Source organism: Ranitomeya variabilis, chromosome 4, assembly GCF_051348905.1.
Source record: "Ranitomeya variabilis isolate aRanVar5 chromosome 4, aRanVar5.hap1, whole genome shotgun sequence".
In the NCBI taxonomy this organism is placed as follows: domain Eukaryota; kingdom Metazoa; phylum Chordata; class Amphibia; order Anura; family Dendrobatidae; genus Ranitomeya; species Ranitomeya variabilis.
In genome coordinates, this window is record NC_135235.1 from 741,825,438 (window position 1) to 741,841,592 (window position 16,155).

Consider the following 16,155-nt stretch of genomic DNA (forward strand, 5'->3'; position numbering starts at 1 on the left):
ATCCTAATCTCAACCCTAAGGATAATCGCAACCCTAACCCCAAAACAACCATAACCCTAATCAGAACCCTAAATCCAACACACCCCTAATCCTAATCTCAATCCTGACCTCAAACCTAACCCTAATCCCAATACACCCCTAATCCCAACCCTAACCTTAACCCTAATCCCAAACCTAACCCTAATCCCAAACGTAACCCTAATGCCAACCCTAATCCAAACCCTAATCCCAACTCTAACCCTATCTTTAGCCCCAACCCTAGCCCTAACTTTAGCCCCAACTCTAACCCTAACCTTAGCCCCAGCCCTAACCCTAAATTTAGCCCCAACCCTAACTCTAGCTCTAACTTTAGCCCCAACCCTAACCCTAAATTTAGCCCCAGCCCTAACCTTAAATTTAGCCCCAACCCTAACCCTAAATTTGGCCCCAACCCTAACCCTAAATTTGGCCCCAACCCTAACCCTAAATTTGGCCCTAACCCTAAATTTAGCCCCAATTCCTCTAGCTGCCGGCCGGCAGATCATGGCGGGCGCACTGCGCATGCACCCACCATTTTCTTACAGAAGGAAGAAGCCGGTGGCCAGAAGAGGACACAGGAGGACCCAGGGACACCGGTAAGTATGATAGGGTCCCCGAATCCCCCTATTTCTCTGTCCTCTGATGTGCGATCACAGAGGACAGAGAATTGCACATCGCTGTTTTTTGTTTTTTTTTGCAGTCGCTGGTAAACAGTAAATTACCGGCGATCGTAAAACAGGGGTCGATAAAAACCGACCCCGATCATGTTCTTTGGGGTCTCGGCTACCCCCGGGTACCAAGACCCCAGAGAAAATCCAACTCTGGGGGGCGCTATTCACTTTTTCCACAGCGCCGTTAATTAACGTCGCTGTGGTTTAACCCCTTTCTGACATTAGACGTACTATCCCGTCGAGGCAGGGTGGGCCCGTATGACCACCGACGGGATAGTACGTCATACGCGATCGGCCGCGCTCACGGGGGGAGCGCGGCCGATCGCGGCCGGGTGTCAGCTGCATATCGCAGCTGACATCCGACACTATGTGCCAGGAGCGGTCACGGACCGCCCCCGGCACATTAACCCCCGGCACACCGTGATCAAACATGATCGCGGTGTACCGGCGGTATAGGGAAGCATCGCGCAGGGAGGGGGCTCCCTGCGGGCTTCCCTGAGACCCCCGGAGCAACGCGATGTGATCGTTTTGCTCCGAGGGTCTCCTACCTCCCTCCTCGCCGCAGGTCCCGGATCCAAGATGGCCGCGGCATCCGGGTCCTGCAGGGAGGGAGGTGGCTTACCGAGTGCCTGCTCAGAGCAGGCGCTGGTAAGCCTGCAGCCCTGCACAGCAGATCGCAGATCTGACAGAGTGCTGTGCACACTGTCAGATCACCGATCTGTAATGTCCCCCCCTGGGACAAAGTAAAAAAGTTTAAAAAAAATTCTCCACGTGTGTAAAAAAAAAAAAATCCTAAATAAATAAAAAAAAAAATATTTATTATTCCCATAAATACATTTCTTTAGCTAAATAAATTAAAAAAAAAAACCAATAAAAGTACACATATTTAGTATCACCGCGTCCGTAACGACCCAACCTATAAAAGTGCCCCACTAGTTAACCCCTTCAGTAAACACCGTAAGAAAAAAAAAAAAAACGAGACAAAAAACAACGCTTTATTATCATACTGCCGAACAAAAAGTGGAATAACACGCGATCAAAAAGACTCATATAAATAACCATGGTACCGCTGAAAACGTCATCTTGTCCCGCAAAAAACGAGCCGCCATACAGTATCATCAGCAAAAAAATAAAAAAGTTATAGTCCTGAGAATAAAGCGATACCAAAATAATTATTTTTTCTATAAAATAGTTTTTATCGTATAAAAGCGCCAAAACATTAAAAAAATGATATAAATGAGGTATCGCTGTAATCGTACTGACCCGAAGAATAAAACTGCTTTATCAATTTTACCAAACGCGGAACGGTATAAATGCCTCCCCCAAAAGAAATTCATGAATAGCTGGTTTTTGTTCACTCTGCCTCACAAAAATCGGAATAAAAAGCGATCAAAAAATGTCACGTGTCCGAAAATGTTACCAATAAAAAAGTCAACTCGTCCCGCAAAAAACAAGATCTCACATGACTCTGTGGACTCAAATATGGAAAAATTATAGCTCTCAAAATGTGGTAACGCAAAAAATATTTTTTGCAATGAAAAGCGTCTTTCAGTGTGTGACGGCTGCCAATCATAAAAATCCGCTAAAAAACCCTCTATAAAAGTAAATCAAACCCCCCTTCATCACCCCCTTAGTTAGGGAAAAATAAAAAAATTTAAAAATGTATTTATTTCCATTTTCCCATTAGGGTTAGGGCTAGAGTTAGGACTAGAGTTAGGGCTAGGGTTAGGGTGAGGGCAAGGGTTAGGGCTAGGGTTGGGGCTAGGGTTAGGGTTGGGGCTAGGGTTGGGGCTAGGGTTGGGGCTAGGGTTGGGGCTAGTGTTACGGCTAGTGTTACGGCTAGTGTTACGGCTAGTGTTACGGCTAGTGTTACGGCTAGTGATAGGGCTAGGGTTATTGCTAGGGTTAGGGCTAGGGTTGGGGCTAGGGTTGGGGCTACAGTTAGGGTTGGGGCTAAAGATAGGGTTAGGGTTTGGATTACATTTATGGTTGGGAATAGGGTTGGGTGTGTCTGGGTTAGAGGAGTGGTTAGGGTTTCTGTTGGGATTAGGGTAAGGGGTGTGTTTGGATTAGGGTTTCAGTTATAATTGGGGGGTTTCCACCGTTTAGGCACATCAGGGGCTCTCCAAACGGGACATGGCATCCGATCTGAATTCCAGCCAATTCTGCGTTGAAAAAGGAAAACAGTGCTCCTTCCCTTCAGAGCTCTCCCGTGTGCCCAAACAGGGGTTTACCCCAACATATGGGGTATCAGCGTACTCAGGACAAATTGGACATCATCTTTTGGGGTCCAATTTCTCCTGCTACCCTTGGGAAAATACAAAACTGGGGGCCAAAAAATATGTTTTGTGGGAAAAAAAAGATTTTTTATTTTCACGGCTCTGCGTTATAAACTGTAGTGAAACACTTGGGGGTTCAAAGTTCTCACAACACATCTAGATAAGTTCCTTGGGGGGTCTAGTTTCCAATATGGGGTCACTTGTGGGGGTTTTGTACTGTTTGGGTACATCAGGGGCTCTGCAAATGCAACGTGAGACCTGCAGACCATTCCATTTAAGTCTGCATTCTAAATGGCGCTCCTTCCCTTCCGAGCTCTGTCATGCGCCCAAACAGTGGTTCCCCCCAATATATGGGGTATCAGCGTACTCAGGACAAATTGGACAACAACTTTTGGGGTCCAATTTATCCTGATACCCTTGTGAAAATACAAAACTGGGGGCTAAAAAATCATTTTTGTGAAAAAAAAAAGAATCTTTATTTTCACGGCTCTGCGTTATAAACTGTAGTGAAACACTTGGGGGTTCAAAGCTCTCAAAACACATCTAGATAAGTTCCTTAGGGGGTCTACTTTCCAAAATGGTGTCACTTGTGGGGGTTTTTAATGTTTAGGCACATCGAGGGCTCTCCAAACGCAACATGGCATCCCATCTTAATTCCAGTCAATTTTGCATTGAAAAGTAAAATAGCGCTCCTTCCCTTCCGAGCTCTGCTATGCGCCCAAACAGTGGTTTACCCCCACATATGGAGTATCGTCGTACTCAGGACAAATTGCACAACAACTTTTGTGGTCTAATTTCTTCTCTTACCCTTGGGGAAATAAAAAAATGGGGGCAAAAAGATCATTTTTGTGAAAAAATATGATTTTTTATTTTTACGGCTCTGCATTATAAACTTCTGTGAAGCACTTGTTGGGTCAAAGTGCTCAACACACATCTAGATAAGTTCCTTAAGGGGTCTACTTTCCAAAATGGTGTCACTTGTGGGGGGTTTCAATGTTTAGGCACATCAGGGGCTCTCCAAACGCAACATGGCGTCCCATCTCAATTCCAGTCAATTTTGCATTGAAAAGTCAAATGGTGCTCCTTCCCTTCCGAGCTCTGCCATGCGCCCAAACAATGGTTTACCCCCACATATGGGGTATCAGCGTACTCAGGACAAAAATTGTACAACAAATTTTGGGGTCTATTTTCTCCTGTTACCCTTGGGAAAATAAAACAAATTGGAGCTAAAATAAATTTTGTGTGAAAAAAAGTTAAATGTTCATTTTTATTTAAACATTCCAAAAATTCCTGTGAAACATCTGAAGGGTTAATAAACTTCTTGAAAGCGGTTTTGAGTACCTTGAGGGGTGCAGTTTTTAGAATGGTGTCACACTTGGGTATTTTCTATCATATAGACCCCTCAAAATGACTTCAAATGAGATGTGGTCCCTAAAAAAAATGGTGTTGTAAAAATGAGAAATTGCTGGTCAAATTTTAACCCTTATAACTCCGTCACAAAAAAAAAATTTGGTTCCAAAATTGTGCTGATGTAAATTAGACATGTGGGAAATGTTACTTATTAAGTATTTTGCGTGACATATGTCTGTGATTTAAGGGCATAAAAATTCAAAGTTGGAAAATTGCGAAATTTTCAAAATGTTCGCCAAATATTCGTTTTTTTCACAAATAAACGCAAGTTATATCGAAGAAATTTTACCACTAACATGAAGTACAATATGTCACGAGAAAACACTGTCAGAATCGCCAAGATCCGTCAAAGCGTTCCAGAGTTATAACCTCATAAAGGGACAGTGGTCAGAATTGTAAAAATTGGCCCTGTCATTAACGTGCACACCACCCTTGGGGGTGAAGGGGTTAAGTACCCTTAGCGGCCGCCGTTAAAAGGCGTATCGGCGGTCGTTAATGGGTTAAATGTTTTTAAATTCAAGTTGTGTGGTTAAAAGACATTTAATAAAATTTGTTATCTTGTTTGTTGATCCCAGCGTTTATGCATGTTTGTTTCTTTCTTTTTTTATTACATTGTCTATGTATAACATGCTGCCGGTTGAGCACATAGAATATTATTGTTGATGGTGCCGCAGAGCCGCACTCCACACAGAGAATAATGGAGCCTCCAGCACCGACCTCCACCCACAGAGCCGCACTCCACATAGAGAATAATGGAGCCTCCAGCACCGACCTCCACCCGCAGAGCCGCACTCCACATAGAGAATAATGGAGCCTCCAGCACCGACCTCCACCCGCAGAGCCGCACTCCACATAGAGAATAATGGGGCCTCCAGCACCGACCTCCACCCGCAGAGCCGCACTCCACATAGAGAATAATGGAGCCTCCAGCACCGACCTCCACCCGCAGAGCCGCACTCCACACAGAGAATAATGGAGCCTCCAGCACCGACCTCCACCCACAGAGCCGCACTCCACATAGAGAATAATGGAGCCTCCAGCACCGACCTCCACCCGCAGAGCCGCACTCCACATAGAGAATAATGGAGCCTCCAGCACCGACCTCCACCCGCAGAGCCGCACTCCACATAGAGAATAATGGGGCCTCCAGCACCGACCTCCACATAGAGAATAATGGAGCCTCCAGCACCGACCTCCACCCACAGAGCCGCACTCCACATAGAGAATAATGGAGCCTCCAGCACCGACCTCCACCCGCAGAGCCGCACTCCACATAGAGAATAATGGAGCCTCCAGCACCGACCTCCACCCGCAGAGCCGCACTCCACATAGAGAATAATGGAGCCTCCAGCACCGACCTCCACCCACAGAGCCGCACTCCACATAGAGAATAATGGGGCCTCCAGCACCGACCTCCACCCACAGAGCCGCACTCCACATAGAGAATAATGGAGCCTCCAGCACCGACCTCCACCCGCAGAGCCGCACTCCACAGAGAGAATAATGGAGCCTCCAGCACCAACCTCCACCCGCAGAGCCGCACTACACATAGAGAATAATGGAGCCTCCAGCACCGACCTCCACCCGCAGAGCCGCACTCCACATAGAGAATAATGGAGCCTCCAGCACCGACCTCCACCCGCAGAGCCGCACTCCACATAGAGAATAATGGAGCCTCCAGCACCGACCTCCACCCGCAGAGCCGCACTCCACATGGAGAATAATGGAGCCTCCAGCACCGACCTCCACCTGCAGAGCCGCACTCCACATAGAGAATAATGGAGCCTCCAGCACCGACCTCCACCCGCAGAGCCGCACTCCACATAGAGAATAATGGGGCCTCCAGCACCGACCTCCACCCGCAGAGCCGCACTCCACATAGAGAATAATGGAGCCTCCAGCACCGACCTCCACCCGCAGAGCCGCACTCCACATAGAGAATAATGGAGCCTCCAGCACCGACCTCCACCCGCAGAGCCGCACTCCACATAGAGAATAATGGGGCCTCCAGCACCGACCTCCACCCGCAGAGCCGCACTCCACATAGAGAATAATGGAGCCTCCAGCACCGACCTCCACCCGCAGAGCCGCACTCCACATAGAGAATAATGGAGCCTCCAGCACCGACCTCCACCCGCAGAGCCGCACTCCACAGAGAGAATAATGGAGCCTCCAGCACCGACCTCCACCCACAGAGCCGCACTCCACATAGAGAATAATGGAGCCTCCAGCACATACCTCCACCCGCAGAGCCGCATTCCACATAGAGAATAATGGAGCCTCCAGCACCGACCTCCACCCGCAGAGCCGCACTCCACATAGAGAATAATGGAGCCTCCAGCACCGACCTCCACCCGCAGAGCCGCACTCCACATAGAGAATAATGGAGCCTCCAGCACCGACCTCCACCCGCAGAGCCGCACTCCACATAGAGAATAATGGAGCCTCCAGCACCGACCTCCACCCGCAGAGCCGCACTCCACATAGAGAATAATGGAGCCTCCAGCACCGACCTCCACCCACAGAGCCGCACTCCACATAGAGAATAATGGAGCCTCCAGCACCGACCTCCACCCGCAGAGCCGCACTCCACATAGAGAATAATGGAGCCTCCAGCACCGACCTCCACCCGCAGAGCCGCACTCCACATAGAGAATAATGGGGCCTCCAGCACCGACCTCCACCCACAGAGCCGCACTCCACATAGAGAATAATGGAGCCTCCAGCACCGACCTCCACCCGCAGAGCCGCACTCCACATAGAGAATAATGGAGCCTCCAGCACCGACCTCCACCCGCAGAGCCGCACCCACATAGAGAATAATGGAGCCTCCAGCACATACCTCCACCCGCAGAGCCGCATTCCACATAGAGAATAATGGAGCCTCCAGCACCGACCTCCACCCGCAGAGCCGCACTCCACATAGAGAATAATGGGGCCTCCAGCACCGACCTCCACCCGCAGAGCCGCACTCCACATAGAGAATAATGGAGCCTCCAGCACTGACCTCCACCCGCAGAGCCGCACTCCACATAGAGAATAATGGAGCCTCCAGCACCGACCTCCACCCGCAGAGCCACACTCCACATAGAGAATAATGGAGCCTCCAGCACCGACCTCCACCCGCAGAGCCGCACTCCACATAGAGAATAATGGAGCCTCCAGCACTGACCTCCACCCGCAGAGCCACACTCCACATAGATAATAATGGGGCCTCCAGCACCGACCTCCACCTGCAGAGCCGCACTCCACATAGAGAATAATGGAGCCTCCACCCGCAGAGCCGCACAGGACCTGTGATGAGGTGACAGGAGGGGAGGAGTCAGGGGTCACATGATCAGGGCCCTCAGTGTATGCAGGACTCTGCTGTGCTGGTTGTCATGGTGCTGGATGAGGGGCAGTTTCTGTGTGGGGTCAGGAGGGGTTTACAGTGTGGATGTAGCAGAGCCGTGTGTGTACGAGGTGTAAATTTGCGACGTCTTTATTAATCTTCAGGCACAGTCGCAGAATGTAGGGGGAGGGCAGATCTCTCGCTCGATGCGGTGAAACCTTTTGATAGCGTGGAGTGGCAGTACTTGTGGTCGGTCATGAGGGTCTTGGGTTTCGGTCCCGTATTCCTGTCCTGGTGAAGCTTTTATACTGCAATCCATCTGCCAGAATTACAATAAATGGTTGTCCGTCAGCGGCTTTTGCGCTGTGTAGGGGAACTAGGCCGGGCTGCCCCCTGTCCCCTCTGGACTGTTCGCATTGGTGATACAACCCCTGGCTGTAGAATGTAAGCCCGCTAGGGCAGGGTCCTCGCCCCTCTGTACCAGTCTGTCATTGTTAGTTTGTTTACTGTAAGTGATATTTGTATTTTGATGTCACCCCTTCTCATGTACAGCACCATGGAATTAATGGTGCTATAGAAATAATAATAATTAAACTTCGGACTAGTGGGGAGATAAAGGGCTTTGTGCATCGCTCTGTGGAAGGAAGGGAGGCATTGGATGCAGATGACCTGTTGGGATTTCTCGGGGCTACAGAGGAGTCATTGATAAACTCTATATCTATAATTAACCAGTTTGGAGATTTTTCGAGGCTTCGTATTAACTGGGAGAAATCTATGTTAGGCCTCTTTCACTCGTCAGTGTGTCCCGTACGTGTGGTGACCGTTTTCACACGTATCGGAGAACCTGACACACGTAGACCCATTTAAATTAATGGGTCAGTGTTTCCACAGACCATGTTTGCATGTGCCCCTGTTAAATATTAATTATTAATTGAATTATTCTTATTCTCAATCCTGTATTGAGCACATTGCTTCTTGCTGACATTACAAACAGCTATTTCTGTGTATGTAGCTCAGAGCATAAGTCAACACCATATAAAGGGGAACTCGTGATCTGTAGGACACATATATAAACACAGCTCTTAGGAGGGTGGGGGGGCTTTTGTCACATGGGAGCTGTCACCTCCTGCCTTCACCATCATTCTGCATGGACATCAGATAAGTCACACAAGGAAGGAACAGGAACAGCTGGTAGCCATGATGACCTTCAGATTTCACCCAGACAGACGGCTTTTACCATTCAGAACTTTGGGAAAGATGAGTAACAAACGCTGATATTTACACATGGAAAATCTGTTCGTAACTATTTCATCTATTTTTATGTTTTGCTGCAATTTGGTTTTTCTGTGGACAATTCAATAAACCACTACACTTTTTATGAGAATATCATGACATTTTTCTTTAAGAAAAACGAACCTGGTAAAGTTCTGATTAAATAAATGTGCGAAAATAAGCATATTTAACAGCCCCACACATAGACATGTCCGTTTTTGTGCAGCTGCACGGATCACATGGAACTATACAAGTCAATGGGTCTGTGTAAACACGTACCGCACACGGATGTCATCAGTGTGCATTTTTAAAGTTATAGGGTTAAAATTGCAACAAATTAGTTCTTTGCTAGGCAGGTGTCTTGACCTTGATTGGCAACAACTTTTCCCAAATCTGGCCAGCATTTTGTGTGAGGCGAACTAGGAGTAGTATGAGTGTGGTGGTGTTTTTTAAGTTAGCTGAGTTTTCAAAATATAATGGACACAGAATGCCTAATAGGTCTGGTGGAGCAACATCCAGAACTTTGGGACACTCGATCCGAGGGATACCATGATAGGACTGGTTGGGCCACATATTCACCAGCAAAGCAGGCAGAAGTTTGGTTAGTCTGATCACTCTCTTTATTATCCAGATTAGTCATTAACCAAGCTTGTTACAAATAAAAATAAACATGCGGTGTACGTCTGCGGCAGGATTTTAGTGCTGTTATGTTGCTTTCGGTGTGTAAGTGGATGCACCCAACCCTTACAATATTCCCACTATACAAACTACTATATTGTTTTGCTGACACTTCCATGGCGTTACAAATGACTGCTATCATATTTTAGAGGTTGTAGTGTATTCAACCATATCTCTACTGACGCCTCACATTTTGTGGCCTTAGGCCTAACTATGCTTGCACAGTTTTCAATGTGTTAACTCAATGTGTAAAAAAAAGGTTTGCACTGAAAGTGTATATGATATTTGAAAACGTAACATATGGCAAGCGTTGATTATTTTACATGTCATGACCAGCATGTGCTGCCTGCTATTATTAACCCTTCATCCACACAATATTCAGACATATAGTCCCCCCTTGGAGTGTTTGTGTTGCGCGTTTCGTGGTGGCCACACCACTGTTTCTGTAAGGACTCTGCGAAATCCACGTTTATACTTCATTATTAACACCACAGAAAATTATTTCCACATGGCAAGGCCGTACATATGGCTGACGGTGGTTGTTCATTCTGGGAATCTTGGTGGTCTACACACCCCGGGTCACGCAGGCTATGTCGCTACAATCTGATTTTAAAAAAGGTCATGTTGGCAAGACCTTAAATTTTATGATGACACCATGGATCGTAGTGGCCCCACACTACTTAGCCTTAATGATAAGAGAATAAAGTGATATTGTATATCTTGTTTGTCACAGGCTTCATGATCCTAACAAATTCCCTGTTTACAAATAAGACGTTATTGACAAGCTCGTATGTCTTAATTTTTTTATGTTTACCTATATTTTTTTTAACACTTTTCCAACAGTTGATTTGGTTAAACGGTGATGGAGCTTAGCGAGGGACCAGTTCAGGAGTGAATTTAATACCCTCCACTGCACATCAGGTGCTTCCAAAATGAGACAATATGTGTACTCCCGCAATTTAGTATTTCTCAGGCCAATCATGGAGCTTAATCCGTAAGTTACTGTGTATGTTTTTCATAACATATTAACCTTACAAAAGTGTGGTTTCTCAAATCTCCATTTAGACAAATGTCTACTAAAATCTTCATAAATCAATACTTAGCTGACATAAATACATATGTACTTTAATGCATACACACATATGTTAAATTTGTAAACATCTCCATTGTCCAGACCTAGCTTCATATTGTCATGATCTGTTCCAGGGTTTAATACCTCTTTTCGGGTGGATCATGTCAAGGGTTAACTTTGCTCCGACTCATTCTGGGTTCAGGATTGCTATTTAGCTCCACTGCATCCTGCTGGCGGTGTCAGCTCTAGTTCTGCCTTCAGCGTGTGTACCTGACTCTGGTAGCTCTTGATTTGTCCTGCTGTGATCCCTGATTGCCCCGTGTCTGTTGACTCCCTCTGTCTCCCCTATTCCCAGTGTTTCCCTGTTTGTTGGTGTAACAACTCTGCTAGCATCACGGCATGGCCTCTCATCTCTCACACAATCTTACCCACTGCTCCAGGCCATGATGTGGTTTCTGTTTCTTGCCAGCTCCATATTCTGTTCCTCTGCTCTCTGCATGCTTCCTGGCTGTGTGCATAGGGGGGCGGCACCTGACCTCACTGGTTCTTATAGGAATCAGGCGCACCTGTCTAATCTGTTCCTGACCAATTACCAAGAGGCCTCCAGTATTTAGTGCAGCTCCACCCAGTGGACTGGGCCTGTGCAATGTGTTAGCTCAGTGTGTGTTCAGCTTCTGAGTTTGCCAGGCCTTGCTCTGTGTTACTCCCTCTCTAGAGGCTTTTCTCCTTGCCTTGATCTTGTTTTCTGCCCTCCAGGAGGCAGAATATCCTGGTCCCTGTATCTTTGTCCTTGTGTCTTGTTCCATTGCCTTGTCTGAATTTAGTCTTATTTCGGTCTCCTTGTCTGTGGCTTCCTTCCCTGTTGTGTCTTTCCTTGTGTTCTCAGTCTGCTTATGCTCCGCACTCTTGCGGCTCTGCCTGCTCTGTACCTTTGTGGCTTTACGTCTGCTCCGAACTCCTGCGGTTCTGCTCCGTTCTACTCTGCTTAGCTTCTGCTGCTGCAGTAATCTCTTGCTGCAGCTCCTCTCCACATTCCTTGCGGTTCTGCTCTGCTGCAGAAACCTCTTGCTGCAGCTCCTTTCTGCATTCCTTGCAGTTCTGCTCTGCTTAGCTTTTGTTGCTACGCTATCTCTTGCTGCTCTTCCGCTCCTATCTGCAGCCTTGCACTTCTCTTCCTGTGTGAACAGGTCAGTTTACAAAAGAAAACCCCCCCCGTAAAAAATAGATACTTTATTGAAAAGATTACCAAAAAATTACCCCAAAACAGAAACCCTATCTACTGGGTCAGCCCAGAAAAGGGAAGTGAGATAATACCCTACAATGGTTATTGATTGATAATAATTAAAGACGGCACGTGTAATACTTTAGATATCAAACAATAAAGGTGAGTAACACGTGTGCTATCTAGTATTTGGTACAAGGGTGTACAGATATACGTGAGATATCCCTACAAGCTGCAAACAACCCCTAAAGATGCTCCTACCTAGATGCGGAGGTTGGCACCCTAGGAGAGATAATGAGAATGGCGCCCCCGCTCGTGCGATGGCTATCCCTAATCTATCTCCTCCCTATAAGGAATAGGGTAAGAAACAGAAGGCCAGATGGCTGATAATAACGTGTAACAATATGTGATACAATCTAAATAACATCTCAGGCCCTCCCCTCCAGTGTGATGTAAGACCAAAGGATAGAGGTCATGTCACTTAAATCAATATGAGTACCACTACATATAGCAAAAAATATTAATAATAGGTTATACTGCAGAACACTAAGTACCAATGTGCAACCAATAACCATTCTTTGCTGACTAATAACCTCACATAAAGGATACATTTACCATACATATAACAGAACGCCACCACATACACCTGGATATATGGTTATAATAAACTGCTAAAAACAGCAGAGTGGACAATGCAATTAGTACATGTACATAATCAGGATAGTAGTATACTCATCTGCTGCATTCATGGTCCACAGATGATTGCTAGTCCAGATATAGTGGCTCTTAAGATGACTTTAAGGCGAAAAGACCTCTAAAAAACCACTCGACGCGTGTCCCCCACATAACTGGGTTCATCAGGAGAGACAGGATGAAAACATGGCAGTATGGAGTTGTCCAAAAGATAGGGCTGCAGTTAGTTACCTGTGGGTCCCGCTTAAATATCCACGCTAAAGTAAAGTGACTTCCTGTTTAACGATCCACTATACCCCTAGATCAATTGTCCTTCAGTACAATCAACAGCGCAATGCACAGCTAAAGCAACCGCCATGATAAAGAAGCCCAAATATGCCCCCATACGCAGATAAGTATACTAACATGCACTAGCCGCCGATGCAAACGGAAGTCCGGGACGTAACCGCCAGACACAGCGCATGCGTTGATTGTTGATGGTTGATGGCATGTGAGACACACAAAGTAGTGCTGCTTTCTGTGAGTGGGATAGGCGTGCAAGAGACTATCACTACAAAAAAAAAAAACAGGCCTCTCCATCATTCAGTTCAGCCAGGGAGTAAAAGGTCCTGCCTCCATTGCTTGTTGACCCACATAAAATTTTGTTACCACCATTGCATATCATATTGGGCATAATGAATAACTTTGTAAAGGCAATGGATAAAAATGCATAAGCATTTAAGTATCTCATTAAGTCTTTATTGGACCTCAGGTTTGTAAACTCCTTCAAGATGATGAGGTTCTCGGTTCGCTGCAGGGCAAGGAAAATGCTGCATGGGTAGCATTTGCATTAGTGGAGTTAGGAAATTACCGTCGCCCCTGCACGTGTCCCCTTCCTTCATCCTGCAGGGATGCATGTGAGTGTACTTTCCCATCTGTGCTCCCTCAGAGTCTTTCTGCTTGCAGAACCTGTGCATGGCACGCAGGTCTCCTGGGACTGGGATTAGGTCTCCGTGTTCTTGATCCAATCTGCTCTATCTGTTCCTGTGCCAGTCCACCCTGCTATTTTCATCCCCAAATCTGGCCTGCATGTGCCTTACCCCGATGCTAATCCACCTGACCTGTTCTCGTGGCGCTTATCTAGGCACTTTGAACTTGCACCTGAGAAACTGCACCTTGGTCCAGTATTGTGCCAATCTTGTATTCCTGTTCCAGTCATGCTTGGACCGTACCACCTCACTAGTTACTGGCCAGTCCTGCTTCCCTGTCCCCGTGGGGGAGGTCAACTGCAATGAATCCATGGGTCCATCTTGCAGTAGCACCTGGAGCTAAGTCTAAGTCAACCATCAGGGGCCCTAGTGAAGAGTCAGGGGCGGGCTTAGTTATGTCCATCCATTCTCTCCCCAGAAAGTGGCACAGTGGTTCCACAACCACATGCATAACCGTTTGGTAAGGCCATGGGATCCGCTGACTCTCATACCCCTCCATTCTTGGACCTATACAATTAGATGACTCAGAGTGATCAGCAAGACAAGATCCTATCTTACCTACGGACTTTTAATAACCGTCTAGATGTCTTGATACCGTCTAGATGTCTTGATAACAGTCACCACAATCACCCCGATTCAAGCAGCGGCAACCTTGGCATTCAATCTGCAAGTCATGCTTCTAGCCCTAGACCCCATATGTCTACACCAAAATGCTTTGATGTAGATCCAAAGCAACGCTAAGGTTTTATCAATGAGCGCTCACTGCACTTTGAACTGCTAGCCCACCCGTTTTCCACCAACATGGTAAAGATAGCCTTTCTAATGTCTCATCTTGGAGAAAAAACTCTGGCATGGATCAACCTCTTGTGGGAAAGAGGAGATGCGATAGTTTGGCATCTGCAAACCTTCCAGGAAGCATTCCCCAAAGTGTTTGATGAACTAGACTGAGTTTCTTCTGCTGCCTCATTCCTCCTCAGACTACGTCAGGCCACTCAGACTGAGTATTAGCCCACAGACAGTTTCCACAGCCTCTTTTCTGAACTCGGCTGCAACAACGAGGAGCTGGTAGCTGCCTTCAGGGAAGGATTATCCAGAAGAATTAACAAGGATTAACAAGCAGGCCGAGACATTTCTACTACATTGGATGTCCTAGTTTCTCTGTCATCCGAATTGACCTCCGGTTCCAGGAGCGAAAGTCACGCTGCCTGTCTCTGTCCTTCCAAAGGCTGCTTGTTTCTTAACCTGCCACATCCTCAGCTTTTCTTGAACCTATGTAAGTTGATGACATGGGTCTGGTTGAGCAATGGCAGATTTGCCTAGGCAAGAGTTTGTGCTTCTATTGTGTAGACACCAGTCATCTCATTCATGCTTTTCCCAAGAAACCAGAAAACGTCCAAGCCTAGGGCTGCTAGGAGAGGCTGCCCTGGGCAAAAACAATTCCTCTCCGCCCTTGATTTTGACCATATCTGTGATTTGTGGAGGTTCCCTGGTCGCAGAGACAGCTTATCTAGATTCCGGCGTAGCTGGGAACTTTATACAGCAAGCTGTGGTAGATCTCTAACAAATTACAGTTCAAGCACTACAAAGTTGATATGAAGCCCCTATCTTTAGCCCTTCAACTGGTTACCGAGCAAGTTGAGTTCCAGAGAGGAATGCTGCAATAAGAGGATCGCCTTCTACGTGCTTCCTTGCCTGTCTCATCAGCTTCTTCTGGGCCTTCCATGGCTCCACCTGCTTCAACCCATTCTGGACTAGAGATCTGGAGAGGTGCTTCATTGGGTTCAGTATTGTCATGAGAAGTGTCTTGTACATGTATGTCCAATCCTGCCACTGGTGGCACCATCTTCTCTAATGGGATTACCATGTGCCTACTGGGCATATGAGGACGTATTTGACAAGAAAGAAGCTGAGACGTTACTTCCACATAGGCCACATGATTGTCCTATAGACCTGTTTCCGGCATTCTAACCTCCACAAGGCCATATTTACCTGTTGTCCCAAGCATAGATTCTAGCCATGTCTGAGTATGTCAAGTAAAATTTGGCTAGGGGTTTCATTCAAAAATCTTCTCCAGCTTGAGCCTGCTTCTTCTTTGTTAAAAAAAAGAAAAAGATGGGACAGCTTTTAAAACCCGGGGCGATCATTATGAGTACTGAGTTATGCCGTTCAGGCTCAGCAATGCCAAAGCTACCTTCCAAGAATTTACAAATAATATCTTTTGTGAGACCTTCTCTACATTTGTGTCTTCTACCTGTTAGATACCTTGATCTTTTCAGCAGACCGTCATAGGTGGAAAGTCCGTCAAGTTCTGCAATGACTCAGAGCCGCCTGTATGCTAAATTTGAGAAATGTTTCTTTATACAATCTCTTCTCCCTTTCCTAGGTTATATAGGAGATGGATCCACAAAAGGTGTCTTTCATCCTTGAGTGACTGCGTCTTGACAGAGTTAAAGCTATCCAGTAATTCCTGGGATACGCCAACTACTACTGGCAGTTCATTCCACATTTCTCACCCTGGACCACTCTCATCTCCACCATGAT

The 16,155-nt window shown here is 46.7% G+C and overlaps 2 protein-coding genes across 2 annotated transcripts in view; both read right to left on the minus strand.

The window, feature by feature from the left end:
* LOC143768004 (uncharacterized) overlaps window positions 1–7,654 on the minus strand; it is a 66,119-nt gene extending 58,465 nt beyond the window's left edge. The window contains exon 1 of the mRNA XM_077256624.1: window positions 7,551–7,654. The gene's annotated coding sequence lies outside the window, so the exon portion shown is untranslated. The remainder of the gene's footprint in view (window positions 1–7,550) is intronic.
* Window positions 1–16,155, minus strand: part of LOC143768028 (uncharacterized) — a 263,897-nt gene that overhangs the window by 201,379 nt on the left and 46,363 nt on the right. The window lies entirely within an intron of this gene.